This window comes from Rhineura floridana, chromosome 9, assembly GCF_030035675.1.
Source record: "Rhineura floridana isolate rRhiFlo1 chromosome 9, rRhiFlo1.hap2, whole genome shotgun sequence".
Lineage (NCBI taxonomy): Eukaryota > Metazoa > Chordata > Lepidosauria > Squamata > Rhineuridae > Rhineura > Rhineura floridana.
The window spans coordinates 33,879,518-33,902,849 of record NC_084488.1 but is presented as its reverse complement, the minus strand read 5'-3'; the positions used below and the strand labels follow the sequence as shown (position 1 = coordinate 33,902,849).

Below are 23,332 nucleotides of genomic sequence, written 5' to 3'. Positions count from 1 at the left end.
TAAGGACCTTTAATCCCCCTTTTATCTTTCCAATAACCCTGTGAAGTAGGTGAGGCCGAGTAGGTTCAGTCAAGCTGCACATGCTTAGGGTGTGGGTGTGTGTTGGCAAGTTTTTTTCTTTTTTTGGTAATTTGCTATAAAATATCAGGACTGTGGAATATTGCAGTTAAAGGAATTGGGGGGGTGCCTTTGTGCATGTTTTTCCCTTCACTGCATCGTTTGTGAATATGGCATGATATATTTGGATCTCACTTTTCTTCCTGGGTTCTCTTTCCCCCTTTTATCTTTGCAACAATCCTGTGAGGTAGGTTAGGCTGAGAGTTGATTCAGTCAAGCTGTACAAGTTGTTTTTTTGGCTGCCCCTGTCTTTTTAATGTTATTTTAGTGTCTAAATGTTATTTAATAATTATGGTTTTTAAACTATTTATAATTGTTGTAAAATGCCTTGTGAGGGCAGGAATCTGGAAGGCAGGTTAAAAATCTGTTAATGTATATCTTAAATCAAGACTATGGATTCAAAATAACTGTTCGTATTGGTTATATCTATCCATCCATCCATCCATCCATCCATCCATCCATCCATCCATCCATCCATCCATCCATCCATCCATCCATCCATCCATCCATCCATCCATCCATCCATCCATCCATCCATCCATCCATCCATCCATCCATCCATCCATCCATCCATCCATCCATCCATCCATCCATCCATCCATCCATCCATCCATCCATCCATCCATCCATCCATCCATCCATCCATCCATCCATCCATCCATCCATCCATCCATCCATCCATCCATCCATCCATCCATCCATCCATCCATCCATCCATCCATCCATCCATCCATCCATCCATCCATCCATCCATCCATCCATCCATCCATCCATCCATCCATCCATCCATCCATCCATCCATCCATCCATCCATCCATCCATCCATCCATCCATCCATCCATCCATCCATCCATCCATCCATCCATCCATCCATCCATCCATCCATCCATCCATCCATCCATCCATCTTTTATCTATCTATCTATCTATCTATCTATCTATCTACACAGAGAGAGAAAGAACAGTTTTTGCCAGTAGATTGCTAGGAAGTGTGGTGGGGGTGGGAATGTTGGGGCACCAGTCTATATATAGGATACCAGGCCCAGGAAATCCTGTTGGCACCCCTGGTAGTGGTGGTGAGGCAAGCTTTGTTTAAGGGAAATTTCATGATTATTACCCATCTTCTCATTGAAGAACCCATCATAAGCTTTCCAGGATTCCCTGAACATAGTTTTCAATGAAGGGAGGATTTGAGTGTTCATGCCCACAGAGAAACTCTCTGGATTGTTTCACATTGAACACCTGTGCGTAAAGCTATACTGTAGCACAGCAATATGGGCATCAATGATAAGGGAAGACTCCATCCATCTTGTCACTTGAACAGAAAGCTTCTGGGCAACCTTTATCTTTGGGTCCTGGGAAATTGCATTGAGAAGGACAGCATATAGTATCCTGTGGAAGAAGGGATTGTATCCCACAGTATAATTGCTGTGTAGACTTGGTGTTAGAAGCCAATAACCTTGTGTGAGTCTCATGAGAGTAGGTGGGCTGGTTGGGCATGCCCTCTATATGTATAAGGAGGGAAGGAATTGACTGTGCCTCTTGAACTGAGTGACATCTCCTGTTTGCAGGTTTTCAGCCAGAATTTACAATAGAATGGGTGACGTGAAAGTTCCTATGCTTATTAAGAAACATCTCCCAAATGCTTGCACTAGCTTGGGGTGCCAGATTGTCTGAAACAACAAAATGCTTATTTAGCACATTTGGGAGTAATTTAACATGGGTTGCATGAACTGGTGAATTACATAAATCTTGGGTGGGAAACCTGTAGCCCTAAGCTGAATTTCATAAAGCCTGTAGAGATAGGTTGGCATGGTGTATAGCGGGTATGGGGAACCTTTGGCCCTCCATATGTTACCAAACCACAACACCCATTATCCCTGGCCATTGGCCATGCTTGCAGGAGCTGATGGGATTTGTAGTTCAGCAACATCTGGAGGGCCAAATGCTCCCTACTCCTGGTGTATAGAGAGAGAATTATACAATCCTTCAATGCTGCAAATTCCAGTGACTGTTGGCTCTGGCTCTGACCACCATTGCCTCCAATCCCAGACTGACTATTCCTGTGGCCCTTCGTAAGAAAAAGGTTTCACCACCCCTGACTCATTGGGCATAATCAGCCAAAGTTACATTTAATTAACATTTAATTCAATGAGAAAGTTATTACTGCAATTGGATTTTGCTTCTTCAGAGAACAGTGTGGGGACAGAGGCTTTTATTATACCTTATAATTGCAAGAACTATATTGGAACAGGATCCTTTTGTTTTGTGAATGACAAAATGAAGTAGAATGCCTGCTAGTGTAATCCATTTCCAGTGGGAACGAACATCAGGAGGGACATCCTCTTAAGAATAATGCAGACATTCATCTGCACATTCCTCTACATTTAGCTTGCACAAGTCTTTGCGTATCCAGTTGCTGATAGCAAAGGCTTTAGATAACTGTCTACACAAACCATATCTGGCCGTTTAGTGCTGCATCAGTAAATATAGGTAAAGTCAGGATACTATTGTAATGCATCTGATCCGTATGGTGATCCAGATAATGGAGAACAGACTTGTGGCATGAGTGCAGTAAGTGATATAGGCAGCAGGGGGCTTTGGGCCTGGAGAAGGCACAGTGTCAGATCTGCACTCCTGTCTGATCTTTCCACATTGCATTGTCAAGGGGATAGAGGATAAGTCTATCACTATGGCTACATGGAACCTCTATGCTGATCTTGTGGTGTAGGGTAGTAGTTGCTGGGCTATCACACCCTGATTGTGGGCTTCCTGGAGGCACCTGACCCAGCAGGGCTCTTCTCATGTTCACTGCTCCGTAGCTAGAGATAGGCTAGAGACAAAACAGGAGAAATGAATGGGAGGGAGAAGGAAAGAACAGACTCAAACACAAGTTTTTAAAAAGTTATAGCCAATGTCAGTGGTGGTTGTGGCTGTCTTGCCCTTGATAAAGAGCAATCCCTCCCTCAAGCATCCCCCCCCCATCAAATCCAGGAGCAGAAGTGGAGACAAAGTCCAGGACAAGAGGACAAGGTATCTCCTGCCACACAATTTTTCCCCTCAGACAGCTCCACCACTTTTGCTGCCTCCATCCTCTCAGGAATCTAGAGTACAACATGGATGGACTTGCCTTTGGCATACTTGCCGAAAAGGCTGGATACCTCTCAACTAGGCTAGACCTGCTAAGACTACCTGATGAGCAGTGATGTCCCTAAAACTAGAGAATGAATTTTGGTGAAATGGTGATGTTCCCCTTAAATACAAAGTGAGCATCATGAGCATTTGATTTCCTAGCTCAGTGTCTTCTCCACTCTTCCATCCAAGGAAAAGAAATTGGTAATCAAAGCCCAATTAGAAATCCAATATTCATTGCCCTTTGTGGATACCAAGTAAAGGAAAAGTTATATTTGTTATCAAACTAGAATATTGACTCTTTTAAAAGTTCTAGAGCTCAGCTACAGGAAATAAGGCCCTGGCTAAGAAAGTAATAATAAATCAGTTTGAACATCATTATCTGTCTCTTAAAAAAATGAAAAGACTAGGCATATTTAAGTTGCTTGGCTTAGAAAGAGCATCCATGGTAAATCTATTTGTCTGACTTGTAGAGCCTTTCTTTGACAAATCAATCCATAGCAGGAAGAATAACTGGCTATTATATATAGTTAAATTTTAAAAGTCCAATTTTTATCTATCATGACTGAAATATTATGCCATTTTTAATACATAATGCATGCATTTATGAGTTTGCAGCCAGAGAAATGATGACTCCAGTGCTGTTATGCGCCATCAGCTACACTGTGTGATACGTATGGCCCTGCATATGGTAGGCTGCCAGCCAGCCAAACAGTGCAAAGAAAATGTGAAATAATATTTCATCTGTAAGTTTAATTAATGCCCCATGCTGCACAAACCAGAAGCAGGGTGAGTGACTTGCTGGCATGTTGAAGAGAAAAGAGAGGTGCCCACAGCATGGACTGCATAGCTAGAGGGCATGTTACTGTCAGGGGGAGTAAAAGAACCCAGCTGGTTCTGGTAAATTACCTATCTAACAGTTTTGAAAGAGTTCTCTTCAGCTGCTGTGGCTGGTTAGCAGCAGATTGTTTTCTTTTTCTTTCCCCCTTTTTTTTCTTTTCTGATTCACTCTAAATGCTGATGCAGGCCCTTTCAGCTTAGTAAGTCAAGGTGTCCCCGCACTTATAGCGCGACTCGTTTCCGACTCTTAGGGTGATGTCTTGCAACGTTTACTAGGCAGACCGTATATATGGGGTGGGATTGCCAGTTCCTTCCCCAGCCTTTCTTTACCCCCCAGCATATGCCGGGTACTCATTTTACCGACCACAGATGGATGGAAGGCTGAGTGGACCTCGACCCCTTTTACCGGAGATTCGACTTCCTCCTTCCGTTGGAATCGAGCTCCGGCCATGAGCAGAGCTTCGGCTGCGTTACTGCCACTTCTCTCAAGCTATTGTGATGAGTTTCACAGCTCACATGGCTCAGTGTCTCCATGTGGGCACAAAATAATCATCTGATCTAAATATGGATGGATGTACAGTCACATGTCCGGTTACACATCATATCTTTATTGAGAAGAAATTATCTGGGAAAATGCAGATAAAAGAGAATGTTACTTGGTCTATCTCTGTGTGGGTAGAGATGAACGCTGACCACCCTGTGCATGGAGCTGCTTGGATTGCCAGCCATCTGTGCCACCCTGCCAAGTGGTAAGGAGGGATTTTTTCCTTCTTTTGCCACACAACCTGTGCTGACAGCTGCTAGTCCAGATGGATTACCAGGGGCAGCAGGAGTGGCATGTCATCTGTCATCCTCCACGCTTGCACTAGGAAGCATCTTTGAAAAGGGGCTTCCTGTTTGGTGCTGCTTTTGCTTCTGGGAGAGACATCCAGCAAGCCTCTTAGGATACTATATTTGAAGGGTTAACATTGCTACAGGAGTAACTGCCAATTATCGCAGTTGAGAGATGTTGGATACTTGTTTGCTTTGGTTCACAGAAATAACTGGAATCAGTGTGGGAGCAACATGGGCTGTGATTTGCACACAGAGGTCCAATGGATTGTATTCAATACAGTTATCCCATTCGTGCAAGGACCTGTGCAATAGAACTTCCCTTCCTGCTCCTACCCCCACTCACCCCACCATCAGTTCTGGGTTTTCCCCCAACTCTCCAGAGCAGATTTGGAGAGGGTTTGCAAGGAGAGGGAGGGGAAGTTCCATTGCACAAGCAGAACTCCTTGCATGAGTGAACCAATTTCATCAGATAGGAAGTTGCCTTATAATACAACACCTTATAACAGTGGATCCCCAGAGTGTCAGTCTTTCCCAGCCCTACATGGAGATGCCAGAGATTGAATATGGGATTATTTATTTAATTAATTTGTTTGCATGCAAAGCATGTGCTCTGCCATTGAGCATCAGCTGTTCCTCAAAGGGGAACATTACTGTAAGGTCACTTTCAGTGTTCTTTGTTTTGTGGCTATATTTGCAAACCAGGAGTGTGAATAAGCTTATAGATGTGAAGCTTTTGGCTGGTAGGATTTTCCACTTTCTATTCCTCTAGGATCAATGTGTATATGCTGCAAAAGACTAACAATGGTTCTAAACTGTTTAATAGGCTTTTTACATGGAAGTAACAAAACACATGGCAACACGCTAATGCATGTTGATAAGCAAACAGCAATGTACAGCATTTACAATTAATGGAATCTTTGTGATAAATTAACATGGCAAACATTAGTCAATTATTACAGAGCAGACAAATCAATTCATAGGCAGTATCAAAGAAAGCATTGTAAACAAGGCAAAGTAAATTATCATATCATTATACAGTATATGGTCATGCTTGGTTTAAAAATCAGTGTTGATTTTTGTTTGTACACTTAGCTTGTTGCCTTTTAAAAAGCAATTATCAGAGGTTTTGTGGTAATACAAATCATATACAGCCATAGAATGTCATAGACAGCCACAGAATGACACAAGGTATCTTGAAAGTCAGCTACTCCAGTATTTTGCACTCACAATCGATCGACCAAATTCAAGCACGTTTCAGCTGAAATGAAATCTGGGGTCATGCTCCACTTCAGATGCTCAGATTCCAAAGTGTTCTGCAGCAATCCAAATTTGGAATCTGAATTCTGAAATTACAAACCATGGATAATAACTGTAGCCCCCTCAAAGGCCTTCATAAGCCCTTAGACCAATTCAATTGAAATTCAATTCTAAATTCTCCCCAATTAGAAATTCACCCCATAACAAAAATTCAACTTAGCTGGCTGAAGTTGAAAAGTCCATTGTGTTTTTGCTTGCCTTCTAGCACTGCAGAGATTCTTCTTGTAGCATCAGAGTTCTTTTCTGATGTTTCAAGAACACCTATGCAGTTGGCAGCGGGTGGGTAGCAGCATAGGATGAGACCTGGAATGGGCAGACCACTCCAAGGCATTTTCCTGCCTGAAGCAAAACATCAAGTGGCACTTCCCCAAGTGAAGTCATAGAGTACCCCCTGAACATGCTGAGAATTGTCTTTAAAGCAGGGGTGGCTAACCTGTGGCCCTCCAGATATTGTTGGACTGCAGTTCCCATCAGCCCCAACTACAGCCCCAACTAATATGGCTGGTGATCAGGGGTGATGGGAGATGTACTCCAACAACACCTGGAGGGCCACAAGTTAGCCACTCCAATTTAAAGGAACATTTTATTTCAGATCTAGATTAGTAAGTAGAGCAGAAACAAGCCAGACTACTTTGTGGCTGTCTCCTCTTCTTATGGAATCTCCATACCCAAAGAACTGAGGAGGGTCATAGACAAATGTTTAGCAAAGTAGTAGGGATGGGTGAGCAGCCAATTCTCCTATGTTTCAGACTTGCTGGCACTCAGTTATAGTTCCATTCCATCCTGTTGTGTGCTGTTTTCAGTGTGTTCCATTGTATGTATTCTGTGTGCATGGTTTACATACTGTAAGACACACTTGTCAATGCTTTCAGTGCATTCACAGGTAACATATGAATTTTGTGTGCATCTTTTTTTATGTAAAGTACATATCTTTGTGTGCACATTATGCACAGTACAGCTGTATTGCAAAATCCAGAGAAGTGTGTAATCTGACTGGGAATTGCATTCTGATCTGCAAACAAGTTTTGGAGTGTTGGATTTGGTCAATCTGCTGTGAAAAGTGGACAAAATGAATTCTTCCCCTATCTGTAACTGTAAACCAAGGGATAGAGCCGAATTTTGTTCGGTTCACATTTTTAAGTGAACTGAACTACTTTGCATTTCCCAGAGTAACGTGGATCAGAATACAATCCACATTTTGGATTTCACACTTAATTTTGCAACAGTTCTCAGTTAAAAAAAAAAAATACCAACATCCATTTTTTAAAATTACAAATTTTAGAGTAAAATACATACAGGAATACATGTGTTGGGATAAAATAATATTTAAGTATGTATTTTTCTGATAAAATACTATTTAAATACATATTTAGATACATCTTCAAATATTTTTGTAGAGATTTTGTTTTTGTTTTGTTTTTTAAAAAATCACCAATTAAGGTGGAAATGGGTGGAATTTGGCCAGCCTTATTTTATGGGATTATTTATATCTTCTTCACCCAGCTCCTTTTGCTGCATTTGCCTTTGAGGAATTCCTTTTGGAACCTAATCCTATCCATGTGGTTTACTCAGAAGTGACATGGGTTTCAATGCTTTGGTTAGGATTGCGTGACACACTAAATGGGTGTCACAAGCACAAAGCAAGAACAACAAATTCACAATAGAAATAGGTGAGTGTCACCACAGGACAGTTAGTGAATGCATGGATAGGATCCAGAACCTATGCAAAGTCCATCACTCTGGGTCGCAAAGCAAGTCAAATCCCAGATGGTCAGTCTATGGTAGCAATTAAATTCCCATCAACCCCCAGCTTTCTTTTCTTTTTTCTTTTTTTAAACTTTTTTTAAAACTGAAACTTGAATTCTAATCTGAAATAATTTGTATAACTGTTCTCAGGAGACATCTCCGTCATATCAGGCTGCAACAACCTTGGGATAAAAGTCTACTGATCCACTGTCCAATGCAAGTTCAACAATTATTTTCTGGCCAAGAGAAAACATGATCAGAAACATGAAAAAGATAAGCATATTAAAAAGTAAACTAATTAGATTTTTTCTGTTTGTCTGATTTTTATATATCCAATAAAGCTACCCAGTGTCACACTTTTCAGAATTCAATTAGAATGAATGTGTTCTACACTATTAGTGTTCTACAATATTGCGTAAATTATAACATATTCACTTGAACTTAAACACAGAGACTTAAATTCTTACAGTTACTGCAAAAAAGAAAACTCTTAGCATAAGCCCTCAGTATTACAAAGGGTGTTGTTTTACTGCAGCCAGAATAGGGGGGCAATGGTCCCAATGGTCCTCTGAAGTTATATTCAGAGTAGTCACATTGAAATCAATGGACGTTATTTAATTCCATTGGTTTCAATGGCTCTACCCTGGGGTATGACTAAATGTTGAATTTCACCCTGTGTTTGCATTAGGGATGGGATCTGTTGGCCGCTACCGGTGTGAAAGCATCCTGTCAACCTAACAGGCCAGTAGCGATTCAAGTTTGTTCTTTGTCTGCTGTCCATTGCTTTTACTAATCCAGGATTTTTCCCTCACAAAAAAAATATTGATGTAAATTATTGATATTTTGAAAGAAAATGTTGATGTTTTGAAAGGAAATATCAATCAAATCATCATTCTTAATATTTTAGAGGCAGATCTTTTTTAAAAAACAACAGCTTTTTAAAATAGCCATGGAAAATTGCTACATAAAAATCTGATCTACAGCTATAGAGAATAAGCAAATTAATGGATAACTTGGCACCAAATCCAAATTGAGTAGAATTCCAGCACATTCCTAATTTGCATTGGCTGGGTTGGCAAGAACCTCTACCATTTGTTTGAGGTGGACATGCTGGTGTTCAAAATAGCTACGTTACGTCCAGCTCAGGCTGGATTTTCCCTTTCCTCCTGGCCCAGGGCCATTAGTCCCATCAACTTTCTCTGTAGGAAAGATTGTGATGAACTGGTATGTTTTAATGTTATGATTGTGATTTTATTAATATATCTTTGGTACTTCTAAGCTGTGTTGGCAGGATTTACATCATGTTATATAAGTAATTACATTAAATAACCCTCCTTTGTTTTGTCTAGGCCCGGCCTAGATTGTCCTGGATGGCTCCAAATTTATTTCTTTAAAAAATCAAATAAAATAAGATGGTGCTTCCTCTCCTCCAGTCAGACTAGAGTGCTTGGGCTACTGTTGGTAGAAGTAATTCATGAATAAGAAGCATATTATGCTAAGAAGGGGTGGTTTCCTCCATCCCAATATTGGAGATAATATCTCTTACATCCAGGGCAGACCAAGGCATGGTTCTGCCTGAGACAAAGTAGCAAATAGTGCCTTCCACCCAGTCAAGGTGCATGGTACTCAAGCCAACCAAGTCATCTAGGCACCTAAGGCATAAAAACAAGCACTCCCTAACAGTTAAAATGCAACAGTATATTAACGAACCAATCACCTGCTGCCCTTTAATAACATCTAATAACATTAAATACAAATTAAATAATAAATAAATAAATAAAACATCCAAAATCCACTGCCTCAGACGGCGGATTCACTCTGCCTCATGGTAGGGCCAGCCATGATCATACCCTTATATTCCTTTGAGAAAGGGCTTTGTGTGTTAACTCTATCCCAGTTTGCACTTTTCCTAAAAATGTTTTTGAACTTTCTAAAAGACAGTAGAAGATGGTTAAGTTTTAGGGTGAATGGCCCACCAATCCCAGTCTGACCTCAAGCCAGTCCCCACCTGTCTGCTGTCTTACTTACAACCAATCAGTGGGTGGGTTTGCCTGTCTTTGACCCTGGCTCCACCTACCACTGGTCTCCCTACCTTCTACTCTACCATCCCCAATGGGCACCAAGCACCATTGCTCAAAGACGATTATTCCCATCATGCACATTTCTGTGCTGTAATTGTCTTTTACCTGATATGATAGCTAAATACATCTTACCTGTTGTAGATGGAATAAAATTTCCTGTTTGGGGTGATCTTATTTGGAAATATGGCAAATGGTTGACACACAAATAGTATCGTGTGTTAGCACTTTGGAGAGGCATATGTTTATTGGTTTGTTCCTTAAATTTGAGATATCATTTCCTCTACTGAAAGGTCAAAAACATTAATTGTACCATGTCTTGTTAATGAGGAAAATTGCTCTAACACAACAGAAGTCTTTCATTTCATTTTTGTTAGTCATTAATATTGAACCATTCTTGTACAAGGGAAAATGCAGATGTGCATACTGAGTGGATCATAAATTCCTGTTAGAATAAAAGGATGTGGAAATGAAGGGATACCGTAAAAGTTAATCCAGAAATCATTAAAGCAATTTTTGCTAAATACCAGGAGATTAGCAATCTAGTGAATGCATGTGCCCTGACATTCTCAGTTATTAACTTTCTAAATTCCCATATATTGAGACTAGTTTGAAATGAAGACTAGAATTATTTTAATTGAGAACAGTGAACTATTTTTTCCCTGGAGGTTTTATCTGAATCATTTGCTTTTACCCTTCTGAGTCTGGAGGAGAGTGAGAGGCTCAGTATATGAGGCCATCTTTTCTTTGCTTCTGCTTCCTATTGCTATTAACCTTTATTTATTGCCAGCTCTGAGCAATGTAAATGTTAGCAAGCCCAGCCAAGGCCTTGTATCCCAAACTAAGCTAGGAATGAAAGGGAAGTGGGGCCATGCCTCTGGTCCCATTCTCGACCAAATGCAGCTTCCCCTTGCCTCACTGTCCATGCATGAGCGAGGACATCTGAGATGAGGAAACCTACACATAGGGCGCCGGAGCTCTGTGCAATCCAGGGAAGCCCAGGTATGTTAGCTTCCTTGCCTCAAGGGTCCATGTTAATGTGCAGTTGGCAGAACCAATGATGTGTGTGCATCATTGGGATGGGTCAAGGTGTGTCCCCACAGCCCTTTTAATGACATAATGCCCCTTTAAACAAGAAACGACCTTGAGGTCAGCTGCTGGAAGGTAGAAGTTGGCAAAGTTTGAAGCTAAAATGTAAAGGGCAGCAGCCAGGAGGCATTGCTGCATTGAGAGGCAAGAAGGTCAAGTGCTTAGTAATTAAAGCTTACAAATGAGACCTGCAACAAAATGTTACAGAATATCCTCCCTCCTAGAAGTACTGTTCCTGTTCAGGGTCCCAGTCAGCCATTGTCTCCCAGCAGGACATCCCATTCCCCCCCTTCTACTTTCCTTTCCCAGGCTTGTTCTACATTTTGTGGCTACTGATCATGCTCAGTCCTCATTGGGCTCCTCCCCCTTAGGATTTTGAAAAAAAGTTATTTTGTACTTCCGCAAACCTCAAGGTTCCCCCAAGCACACCATATCTCTCTATAATTTCTATCATTTCACTGCTATCCTGGTTGAGTTTGTTATTAGAAGGAGTGATGCTGTGTCAGGCCATTGGTCCATCTAATTCAGTATTGCCCATATTGACCGGCAAGAGTTCTCTAGGGCTTCAGACTGGGGTCACTCCAGGCAGCATCTGGACGTGCTGGGACCTTCTGAATGCAAAGCAGATGCTCTACCACTGGACTTACCACCCTTCCCAAGGTTTTGATGTGAATAAAGATGGAAGGATCTGTCATGTTTGGTTTTCTCAAGTTTGACATTTTTCCAATCTCAAATTCAGTTCTCCATGTTTCTGCAGGAATTTGCCATTTTAAAAAAAAATCCTCATGAAAATTCATCAACATTTTAATGCAAAATTCTCTTGATAAATACATTTTTGTCTGCAGTTTTGACTTGCGTATCTATTTTTACAAGAAATTTCTCCTAATATAATGCAAGTTTGTATGTGATTTTCACTAATATATTTATTTCAGTACACATTTCCCCCTAAACATTGTTTGGTTGGAGAACTGCATCACAAAATATGGATAAGAACAGTCTCCCCGAGGAAGTACGCCTGGCGCCGACTCTGCTCTCCTTCCGGCGCCAGGTCAAAACCTTCCTATTCTCTGAAGCATTTTAAGTTACACTGATTTACTTTTTAAAATGTTTATTGTATTGGATTGATGATTGTATTTTAGTATTATTTTGTTATTCATTGTATTTTTATGCTATTTTATGTTCACCGCCCAGAGAGCTATTGCTAGTCGGGCGGTATATAAATTTAATAAATAAATAAATAAATAAATAAGTACAGATTTTGAAGCATGACTGTGTTTTGGTTCTCGTATTGTTTCAGAAAGTGTGAATATGATTAATTTGGGTTTAAATGCGAATAGAATCGAATTTCTCCCTCATCCCTAGTTGTCAATATGGATATGAATTATCTTCTTCCAAATTGATGTCAGAAATGTGCCCTGGACTCTGTCCGCTTTCGTTCCTGTTTGGTAACCTTTTTACTTACCTGAAAGGTTATAGCAGCATGCTGTGACTGGCCCTGCCCTACTGCAGATATTGTTGCTTCACCAGTCAAGATTACTGGAGATCTGATTAGGTGGCCCCCCTGTCTCATTTTCAAGCTACCTTTGCACAGTTAGTTATGGCCTCTTGTGTGGCTGAGAAAATTAAGTGGATGGTTTGGAGGATTTTTTTTAAAAAAAGAATTAACAGATGTTATAATTCATGGGCCCAAAGAGGCGATTGTCCATCACTGAATTTACTGAATTTTGAGTGAAGTGCTTGGAAATATTGTTATTATTTTATTAGTCTGGATACCACTTTAGGACCACTGTTGTGGCAAAAAGCAGTATCTAAATACATTAAATAAAATTAAGTTGCCTTTTTTTTCCCTTAGCAAAAACTATTTATTGACGGCAACTGGAATATTGTGTACAATTCTGGGCACCACATTTTCAGGGTTTCCACACCCTTCACCATTCTGGTCTCCATTCTGTGGCTGCACTCGGTGTCCCCATTAAAAACTCCAACAGCTCTAGATAGGGCTTGAAGAGATCCTGTCAGAAATCCTGGAGAGTCGCTGCCAGTCAGTGCAGATAGTACTGAAATAGATTGGCTAAATGTCCGACTCCAGTATGTGCATTTCAAGCACATCCTGCCCCCCGCAAAAAAGATCTCGGGAACTGGAGTTTATCCCACAGACTGCTATAATTCCCAGCACCCTTAACAAACTACAATTCCCACGATTCTTTGGGGATGTGAGGAAATGTGCTTAAAATGTGTTTTAAATGCATGGTGTATATGCAGCCGATGAGTGGAAGACTGCTGTTACATTCAGGTCCTGCTTGTGGGCTAATAAGTGGCATCTGGTTGGCTGCTGCGAAAACAGAATGTTGGCTCAATAAGCCTTTGGTCTGATCCAGCAGGGCTCTTACGTTCTTTGGGTAAGGGGACCTGGTGGTAAGATAATCCTGCACATGGAAGCAATATGGAAGAGAAAAGAAGGATGCTGTGAAGTAGGACTGGATAATCTACATAGGTTCCATGCAGAGTTGCCAGGTCAGAACCATCCCAAACCCTGAGATTTCAGGGGCGGGCCCTGGTGATGTCTCAGGGGTGGGACTTAGTGATGTCACAGGGGCAGGCAGTAGTGATGTCATTAAGTATGATATGTTAAGCATCAACCTCAGTTACTTGGAGCATACCATTCAAGCAAAAACATTTCTCCCATTGGAAATTAAGATAGAAATCTTAGCTAAAAGATAGAACCTGGGTAGGAAACATTTAATCTAGCCTACTTGCTTCTTGCAGGAAGGGTTTAAGTGCCCTCAGGCCAGCTCAGTCACCAGAAGGCAACTGTAGGAGCAAAGGAGGTTAGTGTTGGGGAGATGTTAGATAGGAGCACTCAGGAGTAAAAATGGATGCCCCTGAAGGCTTCAGTTCTAAACACACTTACCAAGCCCCATAGAACTCAATAAGACTTACTTCTGAACAGATGTGGTTTATTTTTTTTATATAATTTTTTTATTCAAATTTTTCAAAAGACAAACAAAACAAAGTCAAACAACAAAAACATAACAATACAACAAAAGAAAAAAAATAATTGACTTCCGATTTGTCGCAGATCAGCTATAAGTATATAATATATATCAAACCTGTCCCTTAATATATACATACAGGATCACTTTTCTCCATAGGTTATCTTAGTTAATCGTCAAATCCCAATATCATCATTTTTATTTAGTTGCATTTCTAAACCGCCCTATAGCTAGCAGCTCCCAGGGCGGTGTACAACATGATAAAACCACAATATTTAAAATACAGCAAGTGTGTATTGCGCAGACAATATAAACATTATATAAACAAAGTGAAAGAAAACTAAAAAAAAAAAACATTAAAAGCTTAAATACTTTAAAATGCCTGGGTGAAGAGGTGGGTTTTTACCTGGCACCGGAAAGATGACAGAGAAGGCGCCAGGCATATCTCATCTGGAAGGGCATTCCATAATTCGGGGGCCACCACCGAAAAGGCCCTAGATCTTGTTACTGTTCTCCGGGCCTCTGTATGGGTTGGGACCCAGAGAAGGGCCTTAGACGTCGAGCGGAGTGAACGGGTAGGAACATAGCGGGAGAGGCGTTCCATCAGATATTGCGGTCCAGTGCCATTAAGGGCTTTATAGGTAAGGACCAACACTTTGAATCTGGCCGGAAACATATTGGAAGCCAGTGCAGTTGGGCCAGAATAGGTGTTATGTGGTCAAATTTCTTTGTCCCAGTAAGAACTCTGGCCGCAGCATGCTGCACTAGCTGAAGTTTCTGAATCATTTTCAAAGGTAACCCTACGTAGAGAGCATTACAGTAATCCAATCTAGAGGTTACCAGAGCGTGAATAACTGAGGCTAGGTTCTCCCTGTCCAGATAGGGTCGTAGTTGGGCTACCAGCCGAAGCTGGTAGAACGCATTTCGTGCCACCGAGGCTACCTGGGCCTCAAGTGACAGAAGCAGATCTAATAAGATCCCCAAACTACAGACCTGTTCCTTTAGGGGGAGTGTAACCCCATCTAGGACAGGTCTGACGTCAACCATCTGAGCAGAGGGCCCCCCAACTAGCAGCATCTCAGTCTTGTCAGGATTGAGTCTCAGTTTGTTTGTTCTCATCCAGTCCATTATCGCGGCCAGGCAGCGGTTCGGTACAGCAACAGCCTCACTTGAAGAAGATGAAAAGGAGAAATAGAGCTGCATATCATCAGCATATTGCTGGAAACGCACTCCATAACTCCTGATGACCTCACCCAGCGGCTTTATTTTATTTTGATCTTTCAACAAAAAGTCTAAGAGAGGCTTCCATTCCTTAAGAAATGTGTCTGTCGATTTTTCTCTAAGTAAGCATGTCAATTTATCCATCTCTACTAAGTCCATTAATTTCAATAGCCATTCTTCCGTTGTTGGTGTTGATTCCATTTTCCACTTTTGTGCATATAATAATCTTGCTGCCGTAACTGAACAGATGTGGTTTAGATTGTGCTGTTGGTAAAGTTTGACTAGGGATCCTCTGCAAAGATGTCCATATCCAAGCAGGGTTGGCAACCCCGTGGCTGGAACGCTCTGTCTCTACCTTTTAACATGGCTGCTCCAAACATCTTTACAGATTTGACCTTTCACTTCAGAACGTGGTCTTAGAAATGAGTAAGATTCTCTACCCTTTTCTGACTACATTGTGGGCTGCTATAAACTCACTTTGACAGCCAACCCAATTCCAGTGAGTAATAATTGAAAGACAGAAAACACACATTGTTTGATCTACCTTCACTGACAGCAGCTTGGGGACAACAACAATTGCAGCCACACTTCCCAGTATGTGAATTATCTTTTACCACTATTGGGCAAGAAACAAACCATCATGCAAACAACAAAGTGTATCATCAGTGGGTTTAAGGGGATTGAGCTGAGAGGATAGAACTACTGTTGTTGCTTCTATGGCTGTAAGGGAGTGAGGTTAAAGGTAAATGAAATACAAACAGAACAACAAAAACAAAAGACAGTGATGATTTCCTAAATGCAATACCATACCAACAACAAAATTTCCATGAGTATGGCAGAAAACTCAGCGTCCCACAACCGGTCAGGATTCCTAACTAAAAGCCGAAACTAAAAACATCCTGGCAGCCAGTCAGCCAAAGTCACAGAAATCCCCATGCAGCACAACCTGACCCAGGGGCTGCAGTTGCTGCTCAATGCTGTGGCACAATTGCTGACAAGAGTGAGAACCAATCAGCACATAATACCTCTGCACTGGTTGCTAATTTGCTACCAGCCCAAGTTCAAGGTGTGCTTTCCATGTTACGGGTGCTACATAGTACTTGTTCTGCTCTTGTAAGAAATCAGTTCTTTAGTGTGACAGCACCTACGCTTTGGAACTCCCTGCCTATTGACATTAGGCAGACCGTTCATTGTACTCGTTTCTGCACCTGCTAAAATATTTTTGTTTAAGCAAGCCTACTCAGGCAGGTAGAAGCTATTGTGTTTTTTATGTTTTTAACTCATTGTTGGTTTTATTTTGAATGTTTTAAATACCTTTCTTAAACTGTTTTTGCCAATAATTGTATTGTTTTAATTCCTTCTGTAAACCGCTTTGAGATTTTTTACAATAAAGCGGTATATAAATGTTGTAAATAGTAAGTAAAATATTTATTTTAGTCAAAGACCAGCAGATACAAGAATAACATGCAACAGCATAATATTATATCTGGCACGACAAATAGCAAATTTAAAACTACGCCACAAATGTCACAAATGTCACAAATGTCAATATGTAAAAACATAAAACCAAGTTAAAATGTACACAGTAACCTCCTCCTACATACAATAGATGCGGCACAGAAACTGGCCACATTAGTTGTGACCTGCAGATACTGATCTGCCAGCAGATAATGAACATAACTTGCATCAGAGCCCAGGGGTATTCTTTGTAGTATCGGGGTGATAAGGATGTGTCGTAGATCTCAGTAGAAAGAACAATACAGCAGAACATGGCCCACTGTCTCCACCTTCCCCAGTTCGCAAGGGCATGTCCACTCACCGTAAAGGAGCCTCTTAAACCTTCCTTCGAGCAATGCTGAGGGAAGCACATTGAATCTGGCCAGCGTAAACGCTTTTCAAAATTTAGGGACGGACAGGTTCGCCAAATAATTGGCTGGTGAAAAAAAATTGTCGTTGACCCTAAGGTTTGGATATGCTGCTGCCAGCCTTAAATTATTTTGGAATTTGATGTCATGAATTCGTTGGGCAATGGCTGCTTTCACCTTGGTGTAGCCTAGATCTAAAATAGCATTATTTGAAAAACCCAGCTCTTGTATTTTAGCACACACTGCCTGTTTCCATTTGAACTGAAAGGCATCTTTTAATGACAAAGGGGCCAGTCCTAAAGGGAAAAATATCATTTTTAGCTGAAAATTCAGCATATACCTCCATGCATGGGACTCAATAAGAACTTGCCCTACCTCCAAATGTAGGAGTACATTGGGGACACAGCTAGGGACGCTAAGTATGCTTCTCAAAAACTTAGTTTGTAAAGTTTCCAATGAGACAAAGTTGCCATAAACACATAGCTGTGCTCCATATAGTATTTGGGCTATAACCTTCGTGGTGAAAACCTGTATGGCTGAAGGAATGTATTGCCCTCCTTTGGAGTGAAAAAAAGCAAGGAGTGCCTTCACACTTCTCTGAGAATTTCCAATGACATTGAGCATTTGAGCTTTCCAGGTGCAGGAGGAGTGAAAGATTATTCCCAAGTATCTATAAGCTGAGACCTGTTCAATTATGTGTTCCCTTATTTGCCAGCGATGTTTAATCCTTTTCTGAGAAAAGACTAAAACCTTGGATTTGGCGTGGTTGATTTCCAGCAATTCATTTTTACAATAAGAGTCTAACACTCTTAAAAGCCGCCGGAGACCCACACTTGTTAGTGACAGAAGCACTGCATCGTCTGCATAAAGAAGAAGGGATAGAGCTCTGTTCACCAACTTGGGGGTGGGTGGGAATTTATAACTGCTATGCTTTTGACCAGAGAATTGATGTACAGATTTGAAAGGGTGGGTGCTAAAATGCATCCCCATTTGACTCCATTATAAATTGGAATAGGGTCGGGCAGATGTCCTGCATGATTACATCTTACCCTCACACAGGTATTTTCGTAGAGGCTGCGAATTAGGGTTAACAATCGCCTAAATTTTGGAGTCACTGTGGCCCTTGGGTCTCTTTCCACTTTTAGGAACAAAGGAATCTACCTTATACCTACTCAGGCCATTTGATACCATCAAGCTCAGTACTGATAACATGGACTAGCATTGGCTCTCCCGGATTCAAGGCAATAGTCTTTTCCTGAAACTGAATTTTGGACCTTTGCATGGAAAACATATGGCTTACCACTGAGCCTCAGCCCCTTCCCTATTTTAAAAAAGTATCTTTTCAAATTGTTCTTTTCAATTCACTAATGAATGCACAGGGCAGACCCACACCATTCATTTAAAGCACATTAAACACACATTTGAAGCACATGAATCCCACCACAGAATCATGGGAACTGTAGTTTGCTAAGGGTAGTGGGAACAATAACTGTGAGAGGGAAACTATACTTCCCAGGATTTGTTAGGGAAAGTAATGCACTTTAAATGCAAGTTGGATGTGCTTTAAAAGTATTGTGTGGATTTACTTCATACACTTTGCCTGCATGTAATTTGTTTAAATTAATTTTACAAAATGGATATGAGCTATGAAGTTTACTGGGTAACCATGGGCTGCTCACCATCTCTCAGCCTAATCTGTCCCTCAGGATAAAAACAGCAGAGGGGAACCATGACCAGCCCAAGGAAGAACAGCACACTTAAAATGTAGAGGAAGTAATAATTTACAACCATAGTGTGAAGTCAAATACTTATCGGGACATAGTATGAAGAAATATTTATATAAGCATGACTGTCAAAGATGACAAGACTGTCAAAGATATTTGTAAAGATATTTGTAATGCAATCCTATTATTGTTTACTCAGAAGGAAGTCCCAATGTATTCAATGTTACTTACTCAAACAGGGAAGCTTGCACAGAACTGCAGCCTCAGGTGATAAGGAACACTCACCCAACCCAAAATTCAGAATCATGCTACTTTAAGCTCTTTTGCAACTGTTTATCCTTTTTATGGTTATTGGATTTGAAAGGGATTTATTTCTTGTTGTGAGCTGCCCAGTGGCGTCACTAGGGTTGGTGTCACCCGGTGCGGCCCGCAGCGCCTTCTCCCTGAGACTGTGAGTGATTGTGCGTGCGTGCACAGCGCGCACACGCAGCCTAACAACAGAGCCCGGGAGCGCGCTGCCGCCTCGCTGCCGCCACTTCCACCTTCTAACAGCCGAGGAAGGCAGCCGGCGCAGCACGCGAAGGCTCTCGGTTCCTAGGCGGTGCCTGGGTGGGCAGCTCTGGGTGTCACCCCTGTCTGGTGGTGTCACCCGGTGCGGCCCGCACCTGCCGCACTGCCCTAGTGACGCCCCTGGAGCTGCCTTGGTTTCCAATCAGCAATCCTACCTCACAGGGTTGTTGGGAAGGCTCCATACACACATACACACACTGGAGATGTAAAAATACATAGACCCAATATAATAGTTTATTGTCAAAACCAGTTGATTATTGCAGACCTTTTTTTAAAAAAAAATTACATCAGTATTAGTTTCCTACATAATAAAATAATAATAAAATAAATTATAAAATGTATAAAATAAGTTAATAATAAAACCAGTGATACCTATGTAACCTCTGCCTAATTGCTTTAAAAATAGGATTGGAGGGGAAGAGAACGATTTACAACACAAGCACAGTCCTTTGCTATGTTCACTCAAAACTCCCATTAATTTACAGCACAATCCTAACCATGTCTACTCAAAAGTAAGTCCTATTGAATTCAGTGGGTTTTACTCCGGGTGTGTGGGATTAGCATTGCAGCTTTACTCCCAGAAAAGTAAACATTGGATTAAAGCTTCATGTTGGGAAGGTTTTCAGAACATTGCCTTCTTCAACAGCCCAGGAAAGTTTAAACTTGTTTGACCTACACACAACAGAAAAAAAGACTTTTGATACTCCTGAAAGGTATATACTTACTCAATTTATGCGATTTTCAGATAAACAGGAAAAAACAACAATTTTCTACCTTTGCAATGCAGTCTAGGTACTGCTTGGAGGCCCAGAAATCCCTTGTCAATCACAACCCTAACTTCACTTATTGGCTACAACATGAAAGGGTGGCATTAGAGCAGCCAGCTAAGAGATCATTTCACTGAAGTTGCGGGGGGGAGGGGAGCTGACATTTTGGTGTGTATCTTGTGAACCAGACCACCTAGAAACTTTTTTTTAATGAAAGCTGAGAGTCCAGTGATTACGCTGACTCACCCGGAGACCCACAGAGGACCCCAAAAATCCAGAGTCTCTAATGAAAACCAGACATCTGGCAACTCTAGTTTCATGCTTTTCTCAATATTTGAACATTAGCCAAATGTATAGCAAGTTCTTCAGTATTTAATTCATTAGTATTCATATACACTTCTATACTAGTTTTTCAGTTCTTCACACAAAACGATGTTTTGAGAATAATTTATTTTATACTAGAACACAATGTAGACATTTTCATTAACATTATATATGGGAAACTAAGAATGAGCTGAAGTAGGCACTGAGATTCCTATGGAGTTTAATGGATCTAAGATTTCATTTATTCATCTTATTTTGTCTTTTTAATTTAGCTTTCCCTTTTTCAGCCTTGCAATGTGGTTCAAATATATACATATGACACATACACGTGTGTATTTTATAATTATAGCTGATGATGGGAGGGAAAAATATACTTCTAGTGTGAACTGGGAAGCAACATAACATTTTAACACGCTTGCTGAATGGAGAAAAATATTTAAATCAAATCTGATGCCTTTAGAGTAAAACCCCAAGCATATCTACTCAGAAGTAAATCCTACTGTGTTCTGTGGACTTGCTCCAGGTAGCTGTGTGTAGGATTTCAGCCTTAATGCACTACTCCAATTTTTGTCACGGTGATAAAAAAAATGGTAGGTTGAATTCTACCAATTGATTGTGGGACCTATGTGAGTAATTAGATTACTGCTGGTGAATAACAGCCATAGCTCAGGATTAGCACACATGCTTTTTATACTAAAGATCGCAGATTAAATCTCTGGGATTTTTTGGGTTGGGGAAGACTCCTGTCTGAAACCCTATAGAGCTGCTGCCAATCAGTGTAGGCAATACTGTGCTACAAAGACCAATGGTCTGACTTGGTATAAAGCAACTTCCTATGTTGCAGTCTATATTGTGGTCATAACTGTGGAGCTTCCAAGTCTGATCCTTTGTTACAAGGGTAGCCAGGTATTTTGCTGGACTGCCATCAGCTTCAGCCAGAGTAGCCAATAGTCAGGGGGTGATGGGAGTTCTAGTTCAGCAAAAATCTGGAGGGCCACATCTGGAGGTTAGCCACCTCTACTCTATTACTTCTTGATGGCTTATAAGACTTTTTTGTTTTGGTGTGGTTTTAGTTATGGAAATTAAGCAAGAAGGATGTAATTTTAATGTCAAGATTGGATTGATTGATTGATTGATTGATTGGGCATACTGCTGCTATTATATTACTTCTTGTTCTTAATTGGTTTTGCCTTGAGTCTTGGGTGAAAGTGTGAAAGAGAAATTAAGGACAGAACAGACTATGGAAGTGGTTTTCAAACTCCCTTAGGCGTTATTTGAAAGTTATTAGGCATTTCTCAGTGAGAAGATGAGTAACAACCTTTAGATAGACAAACTTCCCCAAAAGATAGTGGTCCAAGTATTACCTGCAATGTATTACTCTGCTACAACAGTAATGGCAGCAATGTAAGACATGAAATATGTAAGCAGTTGGGAACAAAGATAAACATGACAACAACAAAAAGGAAAAGTCCAAGATGGTAGATTTATCTCAGAATTCCAGTGCATTTCAAATTTCTATTTGGGGAATACTTGTTATGCAAAAAACAAATCTGCTCTCCTGGCATGTAAACTGAGCGCTTGTTGAAAAGACTCTCAAAACGAATAAATGAATGAATGTTTGTTTATGGCCACAAAGCAATAAAAGACTCTCAAAATGTATTGGATAGGATCTTTAATATGGGGTGACCAGCTTTTTTTGTGGCCCAAGGGCCACATTCACCCTTGGCCAACCCTCTGAGGCTTGCATGACAGCAGTGGCTGTGGCCACTCCACACTCTCACCACACACATTTCGGACGCATAGCCCCTTCCTCAGCTGATACATACTGATCTCTCCCTCTCCTCTGGTTAAATGACTGATCTAATGACTGGGGAGCTTCCCATCAAGGTGCTGAGTTCTGTGCACCCCAGCATTGTCTTTTTTTTCCTTTTTGCCTCTGCTAACAAAATCAATTGGGGCGACAGAAAAATATATGTGGGAGGAGCTGATCAGGCCCCAAGCAAGAGGTTAGCCAACCCTGTTTTGATCAATAATACTTTTCCAATGTGTTGACGTTTATACTTCCTGTTCACATGTGGTATTGGTAAGGCCTTAATGGTACTGGCTGGAACTGCATGCAGCCTGTGACCCTAAAGCATGCCCCAGAATCTCCTACAATTCTTATGGGTTCCTCAGCAGACCGCTTGTTGCCTGAAAGAGGAACATTTGGAAATCATTCAGGATGATTAAGCATGAATCCCTACATTCCTTGTGGTGTAGTGGTTAGAGTGTCAGAGTGAGACCTAGGAGACCAGAGTTCAAGTCCCCATTCAGCCATGAAGCTCACTAAGCAACCTTGGTCCAATTGTTGTCTCTCAGCCTACCCTACCTCACAGGGTTCTTGTTAATATAAAATTGGAAGGGGGAGAACCATGTTTGTATACCACCTTGAGCGCCTTCAAGGAAAGGTGACAAATAAATGTAAAACCAAATAAATACAAACATGATGCAAACATGTTTGTAGTTTTGATCCTCTTGTCTGTAGTGGTTTCTTTTTAATTCTCATTATGAGCATGAACTCTCTGAAACTGTGTGTCTGTATTGTATAATTAAGAAAAATTATTTTGGTTCTATCAATATGTATTTCCCCCCTTTTTTCTTGATTCTTTTCTCATTTTTCTCTACTTTTCCTTTTTCCATTTTCTTCTTCCCCTCTCTCTAGAGTTATGGTCTTTGT

The 23,332-nt window shown here is 40.9% G+C and overlaps 1 protein-coding gene across 4 annotated transcripts in view; it reads left to right on the top strand.

Annotated features, from left to right (window-relative positions):
• Positions 1 to 23,332, top strand: part of SGCZ (sarcoglycan zeta) — an 832,502-nt gene that overhangs the window by 471,404 nt on the left and 337,766 nt on the right. The window lies entirely within an intron of this gene.